Below are 10937 nucleotides of genomic sequence, written 5' to 3'. Positions count from 1 at the left end.
GCTCAAACTTGACCTCATCTATTCCTCCCTTGGTCCTCCAGCTCTCAGACCCACTAGTAAGACATAACTGACTTGTCTCTACATGGATAATGTAGAAAATTTAATAAATTATTATCCAGAATTATTGAAGGTATCCAAGGGACAAATTGTCCTTTCCTTTACCCCTTTTCTCTAAGGCTAATGATTGGTTTGGAACATCATTTGCATGAATTTAGCACTTCTCACAGCGATAGTTGAAGAAATAATGGTCACAAATTGCTAATTATGGGTAGACATTAGTAAAGGGGACAACACATAATGATAGCTACTACTTATTGATTACTTTTTCTAAGCAGGCACTGTGCTGAAGATAGGAACTGTTACTACCCCTACCATAGAAAACTACTTAGATTAATTAAGGGCATGCCTAAGATCAAACAGCTAGGAAACTCTGCAGCTGAAAGTTGAACACAGGCAGCCTGATTGCAAGCTTACATTTTCATCACTCCAAATTCCCACCTTCCTTGAGATCCATACCATACACAAGCCATCCCTGAGTCCTGATGACCTATGGGACTCTCCTAGAACATCATCACAATCCCCGCATCCTCCCACTCACACAACGATGCCCACATCCACAGAACACTCAAATTCATGCTTAGTGTCAGTTTTCTCCCCATGTTAGCCTCTGGATCTCACTGCCCCTGACCTCTAAGGAATCCTAAGAATTTGCAATTGCCTGGACTAAACAGAGCTATAGTCTCTGCTAATGAATGTGGTGCTTAGAGTGGAGTTTATCAATATTTTAGGTTTAAATAAGGGTTAGGGGACAGAAAACAAAAATAGACACATACAGGGATGAAAAAATTGTTCTCTTAAACAGAAACCAAATAGGAAGGGATGGGGAAAATCATTACATTAATGCTTTTTACCTCTCAGAGGTCAATTTGAAATATCCAAGCTACAAAAAAAAAAAAAACTATGTCATTTAACAAAATCCAGCCTGGCCGGTGTTGCTCAGTGGTTTAGCATCAACCCATGAGCCAAGAGGTCATCAGTTCAATTCCAAATCAGGGCACATGCCTGGGTTGCAGGCTTGATCCCTAGTAGAGGGTGTACAGGAGGCAGCCAATCGATGTTTCTCTCTCATTGTTGTTTCTATATTTCTCTCCCTCTTCCTGCTTCTCTCTCTAAAAATAAAATTTTAAAAAATCCAAGTGCATTTATAATTAGTTCTGGTAGTAATTGTGTTATGTTCACCTTTTAATATGAACTGGAGAGAGGCAATAGAATGGAAAAGCGAGAGCAGAAAGCTGACAGAAAGGAAGAGGAGAGAAAATCCAGACTGAGGCCAAAGAAGGAAGGAGAGAATTTGTATTCAAACTCCTCTGGTCCTTTCTCAGTAGAGCGTCACCTGCCATATGAAGACAACCATTGTTAAAGGCTCCAGAAACAGTTATCTAAATGCCTGACCACAATGCAAGATTATATATAAAGTGATGAAGGAAACAGAGACTAGAGCAAGAGAGAGTTGGGTAAAGTGAAATAGAATGTCCTCAGCTCTGGTGTATTTGGGTGAAAAAAGTAGCGATGCGGGGACCTCTTACAATAAAGAGAGAGGAAGCACATTTGGCCTCTGAATGAAATAATCATGCAGAACCCACATGCACGCGCGCACACACACACACACACACACACACACACACACACCCTCTGACTCGCATTTGTTGTTCACTGTAGTGGTACCTTATTCCCTCATATTCACAATTGAATGCTCAATGAAGATGCACTAACTCATTTCATCTTCTAGGGGACATATTAGAGGGAGTTAGGTCCCCAAGAGTAGTCAATAGATGGTTAGTAACAAAACTCTCACAAGTAGAAAATTCACTTGAACACATGTTCAATGAGAAAAATTTTATGTGAAGACCTGGGTCGCTATATCATTGAAGGGGAAGAAAAAGGGCTGAAACCTCAGGCATAGATTGCTTTCATTTTTCAAGCACGTTGAGAGAGCTACCATTCACATCATTTTCGAAATCTTAGTTTAGAACCTATCAGTCTTTACTGCCAGGAAGAACTCTTTTATATCCAACCTAAGTCACTCTTATCAAAGCATTGATGTATGTCCTAACTTAACAATCATTCACAGATATGAAGCTACTACAAAAACCACCCCCTTTGATTTCACCTGTTTTCCAATTTCTCAATCATCTTTCTAACTGGATACTAAAATATTCTTGCCACTCCACTGAACCTGTACTCTTCCCCCGTAAGACCGCCATTGGTTTATTTATACACAAAATTATGAGATTACTTACCACTTTATCAGATCTCACTAGGGATACAAACAAAGGGGCACAATACATGTTTCCCACCTTCTAGAAGCTTATAACCTATGGCTTCTAACTGTTAAATCAGAGTATTATAAAAATATTGAGTTACAAACCTATAGTTTGTTTAACCCACTCAGCATTTTTTAAACCATACACAACAGAGCTATTGATATATTGAGCCACGAATGTTGGGCTTGCCATAGCTGGGATTTATGTCCAATTACCAGGTTAATTACCTTTCAGGTAAGTTGCCTTTCAAGGAACCATATCTGAATGCAAGTCAGGGAACACAAAATTGTTACCTGTATAAATTAATGTGCTTTTATTATTATAAAAAGCAAATCCTTTATAAACTTTTGTCCTTTGCTACCAGTAGATACAACACTGTGAAACAGCATAGTTGAAAAGAATTTAATCTAACCCAATTTCTCACCAAGTTTGGGGTTTTATCTGTGATATCTATGACATGGCTATCTAGTCTTTGGTCAAAAAGTCAAAGGACCAGAGGGCCCCCTGCCAAACTAGACCTCTTCTAAAGCCCCCCCCCTTAACTTCTTCAGGGCAGGACCCGCTATTGAATAGCCAAATCCTCTCCACCTCTGAGTGACAAACACTGTTGCAACTCTGCTCTGATTATGTTTATCCCATCTTAGTTGAGGTCTAATTTGCCAACTCTAAATTTAATTGTAGCCTAAAATTCAGACTTCGCCTCCATCTCTTCTCTCCATACTTTCTCTCTGTGGCCACCCACTTCAACTGAAGCCCTCTTGTTTCCCTCCCTAGCTTCTGTTCTGAGCTTTAATCCTACATTTGCCTTTGCCTCTGAACATTTCTATGTGAAAATCCCTTTATCCCTTTCTTTATGATGGAAATCTAAAGTTCCCCTTCCTGGTCCTTAACATCTCTATCTAACTTGCCTATTATTATTCCTGGAATATAATGGGCACCCTAAAATTACTTACTGGATATTATTACCCCACTTTAAGCTGTAAAAAATTTGAATTCAGGGATCCTATCTTATTTATCTTTGTATTTTCAGCATCTAAGCCCAGCATCTGGCAGAGAGCAGGCACTCAGTAAATGAGGGTGCATGTGTGTAGATGGGTGGGTGTCACTGAATCCTCCTGAAATTCAGGAGTGAAACATTCAAGACCCACATTTGACCATCTCTCTCTTCAACCCCATACTCACCTAGCCATGAAACTTTCTCCTTTGCAGTTTCGCTCTCATACGTCTTCCCACATTTCACTCTGAATGACCATCACTGCCCTTATTAGCTACCCCAGCTACATTGGACCTCTGTGGCAGCCTCCTGGAAAACTGCTCTTTTTATATATAATTAATTTTTTTATTGTCTAAAGTTTTACATATGTCTCCTTTTCCCCCAATTGACTCCCCCAACCCAAGCCATTCCCACCCCAGGCAAACCCCCACCGCCCCAGTGTCCGTGTCCATTGGTTATGCTAATACGCATGCATACAAGTCCTTTGGTTGCTCTCTAGCCCCTCCCTCTCCCCTCCCATTTGTCTCTGGATCTATTCTTGTTCATCAAATTATGTTGATCATTATATCCCACATATGAGTGAGATCATGTGATATTTATCTTTCTCTGACTGGCTTATTTCGCTTAGCATAATGCTCTCCAGTTCCAGAAAAACTGCTCTTTTTAAAGGCATTCTTTACTTCACTGCTGGACAAATTCTTCTAAAACATCATGGCCCTATGGAAAATCTCTAGTGACTCTTTGTGTGTTGGGGGGCGGGGGGTATATTAAACTTTGTTTGTTTTCATATTTTTCCTTTTTTAAATTTATCTTTATTGTTGAAAGCATTACAGATGTCCACCATTTTTTTCCCATTGACCCCCATCTAACCCAATTCTCCATCTTCCCTCTGAGATTCGTCAGTCTAGTGACTCTTAATTGCATGGAGGGTGACATGTAAACTCAACAGTGCAGCTTTCATTGCCTTCCTCATCTGGTCTTAATCTTTCTCTGCCGGTTTACTTCTAACTACTCAATTTTCTAATTTCTATCTGCTCTAGCCGATCTGGTTCATTCATTTTCCTGTGACACAGGTTCTGCCACCCCTGCCTCTTTCTTTTACTGACATCTTCCTCCACTCTTCCTCCCTGATAACGTCTTTCCTCATCTTCCATTACCTTCTTACCACTCCCACCCCTTCTTCAGACACAAAGTGAAGTTCTACGTTTGCCGAGAAGCTTTCCCAGCCCACCCTCTTTGAACTCTTACAGCTTTTACTGCCTGTATCATTCCTTGGGTAATTAATCACACAATGTCTTCTGGTATCTCCTGTGCTGCCTTGTCTTAAGCTGCTACTTCTCCCTTGTAATGTCATTTAACCTTTCACTAATTTATGCCTTGTCTCTACAACTAGATCACAAACTTGCCAAGGGCAGAGATTCTGTCTTATAATTTTTTGTACCCTCCATAGTATTTAGTACAGTATCTTATGCATCGTAGGCACTCAATAAATAGGTTGATTTATGCTTCCCCATCCTTCAAAGTCCAGCTAAATGCTACCTCATTCATAAACCCTTCCCTTATGACTCCAGCACACATTTGTTTCCTTTTCTCCAAGTTCCCTCGTGCTTACTGTTCGTCCTGCTCAGTGCCCGCATTGTGGAGTGCGGTCCTGTTCATGACATTGTGTGTAGAAAATGTGTTCATGCTACTGAACAGTCTGTTTCATGAGAGCAGGTTATTCTCTTAGAACTCTCCTATATTCCTCTCACAGCTAGGCACTGAAAAAGTTCTCAGCTTATCCATTGATCTAAAATAGTTTCAAATTTCAATCGGGTATAATCTGACAAGATTAACATTGACATACACCAATAAGGCTTGAATTGGATATGAATATAAGTGTTTTCACACCTTGATAATGTAACTTATTAGTAGGCACTTATAATGTTACATATGTACATATACAATAGGACATATATTTTCTGTGTCTGAGTTTCTACTGTGATGAAGATCTATCAGGGCACTTGCTTGATATCTACTTGGCAAGATAGAAACAGACCTAAGCAAACATGCAGAACCATAGAGTGTGTTGCAGAGGCTCTCCAACCTCTAACCTGTGGTTGGCCTTTTACCCACTGGTAGTTGCTCCTTTAGAAGTCATGTGTTCAAAAGTTGGCTCTGGTACCTAATATAAAATAAGACCTAATCTCCAAATCCTTTGTATTTTATTTGATAATAGATTTATTCCTGATTTATTCATTAAAGGAACTGTGTTAGCACTGGTTGTACCAAGGTGAACAAAGTAGAAATGGCCCATGCCCTGAAGGAGAATGACTAAGCAGATAACCACAGATCGTGGAATACATTAATAAGAAAAATAACTACAATTATTCAATGTGGGTGGGAAAGGATGGATTTTCAAAAAAGCACTTTTAAACCACCTCGAAGGAGGCAGTCAAAGGAAGATCTGGGCAAATATCAGTTCAGGGAACTCTGTGCATAAAGCCCCTGAGGTAGACTTAACCAAAGGGAGAGCAGTGTGGCTGACACACTGTAAATGGAGCAGCTTTTATAAGGAACATACGTTTAACACGTGAAAAACAGTGCAGCCTTTGATCCTCCCTGAGGGCCAGACTCCAAGCCTTCCCCAGCTCTGCTCTGGGAGCAGTGACTCTGAGGGCACAGCACTATGCATGGTGGTTGATAAGGGAGGCATCTAGAGGCAGAGGAAAGACATAGAACTTCAAGACAGACACCAGTTAACTTTCTAGTTCTTCCCCTAGATAGCTGTGTGACCTTGAACAATGTATTTCACTTCTCTGGGCCCATTGTTGTCTGTAATAAGTGACTGATTAATTCATTCAATTCAACAGCTATATACAAAGTACCTGCTATGTGATAGGGTATATTCTAGATATAGAATAGAGAAAGAGGGATATATAATTTTCTGTATAATATAGGGGATACCTAGTGTGAAACCGAAGGACAAAATCCTGGCCCTCACAGAATTTATATTCTAGTGGGAGCAGGGAAACTATAAACTATTTCTCTCTCTCTCTCTCTCTCTCTCTCTCTCTCTCACACACACACACACACACACACACACACACACACACACACACAATGTTATGAGTCAGTAAAGTAGGGAAGAGGGGGGTGGCACTGAGGTATAGTAGGGAAAGCCTGGTGGAGAAGGTGACATTAAGCACAGACTTGAGAGAGGTGGGGTGAGGGCCAAGTGGCTCTCTGGGGGAAGAGTATTCTGGGCAAGAGGAGAGCCGCCAAGGCCCTGAGGCAGCAGTGCCATTATGTTCTAGAAGCAGCAAGGAGGCTGGTGAGGCTGAAGTAGAATGAGGAAGAGAATAAGGAGACCAATCATAATTGATCTTAAATTATCTTCCCCTATGAAATGTGGCAGTTCCGAATATCAGTCCAGGGAACTAATCTGCAAAAGAGGTTATCCTCAGATGCATGATGAAAACTGAGATGTCGGAGTAGGATGCAACAACGTGAGCATCACAGGCTCCCTTGATTCCAGGTGACAGAGTGTCTATCCCAGGAGTGGGTGGTAAGAGACACATGGAAAGTCATGAAGAGACATGGGACATAGGCAGCAGCAGCAGGAGGCTCGAGGAAGAGAGAATGTGGAGTATGACAGTGAGTGATCATGGTGGCAGGCAAGGGTTAAAGTATACGAATGGTAGACAAAATGCTGTGAGTCCCAGGGGAGAGCTCCATCAAGGCCCAGTGAACTGCAACACTTTGCAAACAGTGCAGGTAATTGACTTCAGCCAGTGTTGCTTCAAAGAAGTAAGTTCAAAGACTTTGTAGATATATTTTTTAATGAAACAGAAATGAAGGGAAGAAAAGGAGTTCCTAGCAAAAGGAATTCTTACCAGGAAAGAGAATCAACCTGAGTAAGTCTAGGTCTAACCCAGAGCCCTTCCTTAAACCCCTCCTGACATGAGACACTCTGCCAGGTGGTTTGCAGGTGTTGTCACTTAGTCAGTAGGACAGCCCTATCAAAGTGGCCTTTTCCCCGTTGGTGGGTCAGAAATGTGTGGGCTCCTCTCACCCTGTGTCTTCAGAGGCTGAGCTCCCTGGCCTGTGTGCGGTGGCACTTGACTGTGCCTCGGCCAGAGTAGAGATTTGGTAGGATATTCCCCCTCCACTGTTGGGGTGCTCAGAGGCCCTGGGAAGTAGCCCCTGAAAAAGCCTGGCATTCATTTAAAGGTTTTTAAAAAGGGGGAGAAAGTTATAGTTAATATGAAATAACTAACTGCTGAATTGCTTGTGTTTTCCAAGATAAGGGGCTGGTGGGGGCAGAGGGTGACCCTGTTTTCTGAGCACCCAATGGCTATAGGTTTGTAGGTTTGGAGGCACAGGGACTGAGCAATGAGGATGTGGACAGTGATGTGGAGGCCTGCGGGTGCAGGGGTGAGGGGCCAAGGATGTGGGAAGTGGAAGACCAAGGAAGCTCAGCAAGTGAGTCTGGGCACTGTGTGAAGCAGAGAGGGAGAAAATATGCAGTTGGCTAGCAAGGATATGGAAAGACTTGGGAGAGAAGACCTGTTTGTGGAGGTTTATAGTGTTTTAGTGTAAAGGCGATATAAAACCCTCCTTCAAAATCATTCGTAAACTCAGCATGGCCCTGCTATTCTATGGTGGGGGTAGATTCACTGGGTGGAGAAAGAGGTGTTGAATCCTACTGACTGGGCTGAGAAAAGCTTAGCCTGACTGAAGGTGTAGAGTGAGGACATCCGCCTACATGCAGATGGGGAAACTGAGGCTGAAAATGTGTACACTCCCTTCCCAGAGTCACACAGGAACAAGCTGTGGAGATCTTGCAGCTTCCGAAGCCCAAGTTCTTTCCACTCCACTGTGCTGTGTCCTTGGACCGTTTGGGATGGTAACTTGGCAGTTACTCCCAAATCTCTGGCCTTGAGATGTTTTGTAGTGTTTTTCCACCAACCTGGCTACTAGGTACTAGCAACATCTGCGCTTCTTCTTCTTTTTCTTTTTGAACACAAAATAAGTTGAAAACAGAATGAAGTTAAAATAACAACAACAAAACTCTAATGAGGATGTAATTGGAGATAGGGTCAACATCAGTAAGACCATAAATGTAAAAAACAGGATACTCAGTTTTATTATAAATTGTAGGTGATGGAGAAAATGCAGCCTTCCGATAGTCTTCCATTTAATAACAAAAGAAGCAGAAGTGGTCCTCAATGAGAAATAATGGAGAGCAGTTAGGAAACAATAACTTTGTAGATCAGAAAATGTGTATTTTCCAGAGATAGCACATTTTGTGATATAAACAAATCATTGATGTTGTTTTTAAAGTTGGCTTCCCTAAAATAATGCCTGAAGGCTGGGCAGTGAAAAGATGAATCGGGACCTAGAGCCTGAACCCTTTCTGGTGTGTCCCTGTCCTCGAGCTTCTTCTGGGACTGGGTTTCTGTATCATTTGAGAAGCAAACAGCTTACCTGAGGGAGCAATTTCTGCAACTGCTGGCTGGTGTATTATTTCCTCTGCTGCTTACAAAGAGGTGCAAGGAAGTGTAGGAACTGCTGAGAAGAGCCTGCATCCATGGCAGTGTGCCTTAACATTGTTCCATACTTACTCCCCCTCGAGGATCTGAAAAAAGCAAGACATTCCTCATCATAAAAGGGCACAGAGGCACATACACAGAAGGTGTGCATATAAACTGTCAGAGATTGGGGACTGTGGGATAGGGACAGCAGGGTATAGAACTCCTAAGGGTTCCTCAGAGTGACCTAAGACCACTGAGATGCTAATTAAAAATTCAGGCAGACTCCCTGCCTCACCCCACACCTACTGAAAAAGAGTCTGTGTTAGATTCTAGTGTCTGCAGGGTACCCCACTCTCCAAGTGATTCTTTTTTTTTCACTTACAGTTGACATTCATTATATTAGTTTCAAGTGTACAGAAATGTGGATAGACATTTATATAAACTAGGAAGTGATCCCCCCATAAGTCTAGTACCCACCTGACACCATACATAGTTATTACAATATTATTGACTATATTCCCTATGCTGTACTTTACATTCTGTGACTATTTTGTAACTGCCAATTAGTACTTCTAAATCCCTTCACCTTTTTCCCCTAGCTCCAAATCTCCTTCCTTCTGGCAACCGTCAGTCTATTCTCTGTATCTGTGAGTCTATTTCTGTTTTGTTTGTTCATTTATTTTGTTGTTTAAATTCTACATATAGGTAAGATAATATGGTATTTGTCTTTGTCTGCCTGACTTATTTCATTTAGCATGATACTCTAGGTCCATAATACTCTAGGTCCATCCATGTTGTTGCAAATAGTAAGATTTAGTTTTTTATGGCTGAGTAATATTCCATTGTGTACCACTTCTTCTTTACCCAGTTGTCTATTGATGGGCACTTAGGTTGCTTCCATATATTGGCTATTATAAATAATGCTGCAATGAACATAAAAATCATCTATTTTTAAAATTAGTCTTTTGAATTTCTTTGAATAAATACCCAGAAGTGAAATCACTGAGTCATAGGCAGTTCTATTTTTAATTTTCTGAGGAAAGTTCATAGTGTTTTCCATAGTGGCTACACCAACTTGCAATCCCACAAATAGCACATGCTGGTTCCTTCTTTCTACAACCTTGTCAGCACTTGTTGTTTTTTGACTTATTGATGATAGCCATTTCAACAGGTGTGAGGTGATATCTCATTGTGATTTTCATTTGCATTTCTCTGATAACTAGTGACATTGAACAACTTTTCATATGTCTATTGGCCATCTGTATGTCCTCTTTGGAGAAGTGTCTATTCAGGTCCTCTGCCTATTTTTTAAATGGACTGTCTGTTTTTTGGGCATCAAGTTTCCAGGTGATTCTTACATGCACTAAAGGTTGAAAATTGCCCTAACATGTCTGTGAGCCCCAGGTTGAAAACTGATTTAGAACCACCAAAGTATGCTGATTTATAATGTAGATTAATACTCAAGAAACTGTGGTGGAGTAGAGATGGGATGAGATGAGGGAATCTGCATCTTAATCACCCACATGATTCTGGTGCAGGAAATCCAGCATCCTACTTTGGGCAATGGCCCTGGAGACTTTGGTTTTGGAGCTGTCCACCTGGTTAGTGCTGAAGCTGACTCAGATACCCAGGTTTCTTCCATTATAGATTCTCATTTAAATATCCCTCCCAAGAAAAGTGCCTATTCCTCATCTAATTTTCCAATATCCTAACCCAACTGAGAGTGATAATAACTCACAAAATGTTAATTTTGTTGTGTCAGATAATATAATTTCAAATATATTTATATTTGTCAGGGTCCCCTGATATCTTAAAGCCCTAGTAGGACCAAAAGTTTTCAGGCAAGTGATGAGAGACAGATAACCTGGTTGTTGAGACCTATAAGTCCACCACCAGCAGACTTGAAGGGTGGAGGCTATGACTTCTTTAGCTTTGTATGGGCAACTCTGTACAATTCTTAAAACACAATCAGTGCTCGGTAATTGTGATTTGATCCTCAGATTCATTAAGCTTGGATGTGCACCCACCCATGCACCCACATTTTGCAGCACCCTCTCATACACAGTTCTACACCTGGGTATGCCTAGCAAGCAGGATTGGGAG

The sequence above is a fragment of the Myotis lucifugus genome, unplaced genomic scaffold, assembly GCF_000147115.1.
Source record: "Myotis lucifugus unplaced genomic scaffold, Myoluc2.0 scaffold_10, whole genome shotgun sequence".
Taxonomy (NCBI): Eukaryota; Metazoa; Chordata; class Mammalia; order Chiroptera; family Vespertilionidae; genus Myotis; species Myotis lucifugus.
The sequence above is the reverse complement of the archived record's forward strand: the minus strand, read 5'-3'. Positions refer to the sequence as shown.